Source organism: Artemia sp. Qi Xiang Cuo, chromosome 5 (assembly GCF_049724085.1).
Source record: "Artemia sp. Qi Xiang Cuo chromosome 5, ASM4972408v1, whole genome shotgun sequence".
Taxonomy (NCBI): domain Eukaryota; kingdom Metazoa; phylum Arthropoda; class Branchiopoda; order Anostraca; family Artemiidae; genus Artemia; species Artemia sp. Qi Xiang Cuo.
The window spans coordinates 70,765,652-70,766,266 of NC_142798.1; positions in this window are offsets into that span (position 1 = coordinate 70,765,652).

Below are 615 nucleotides of genomic sequence, written 5' to 3' on the forward strand. Positions count from 1 at the left end.
AGTATTGATCCTCTTAACGCAGTGGCGATTTGAAGATTTTTAATCTTCCAATAGATAGTGTGCTTTATCTTTTATTAGATGGCATTCCAATGTCGAAAAATTCTAAGAAAGATTTTTGGTTAGGCGTTCATCTGGCGTTCTATCCCAAAAACGCCAATAAAAATGCTAGGACAGAGGTAGTGTTTTCAATTGTTTCGGGAAAAATGCGACTTTTTGACGACAAATCATTAAGTTTATAAAAAGCATTACTTTTCTCAAATCTAGCGTGAATGCACATACCGTTGCTTTTAATCCATGTTTAGCAAGTTTAACGGTAAAAAGTAACTTAAAACTATGAAATAACAATATAAAAGTTTGTTTTAGAATTATTGGAATTAGAATTGTGCTGTCAAAAGTCTCTCATCCAAGCAATAGAAAATTGCTTCGAAACCATAAAGTCAAACTTATTAATTTTTAAATTTGACTGGTTGTAGTTTTGTTTAATTTTTCAGTACATACGGCTGTTTAGTTATAGTTACTTTTGATAACCAGATTCTGCGTGAAGGGTGGTATATGTCCCGCTGCGTATTTCCACAAAAATGGACTAGCGACCTGAAACACTCATTTTTATTTTTG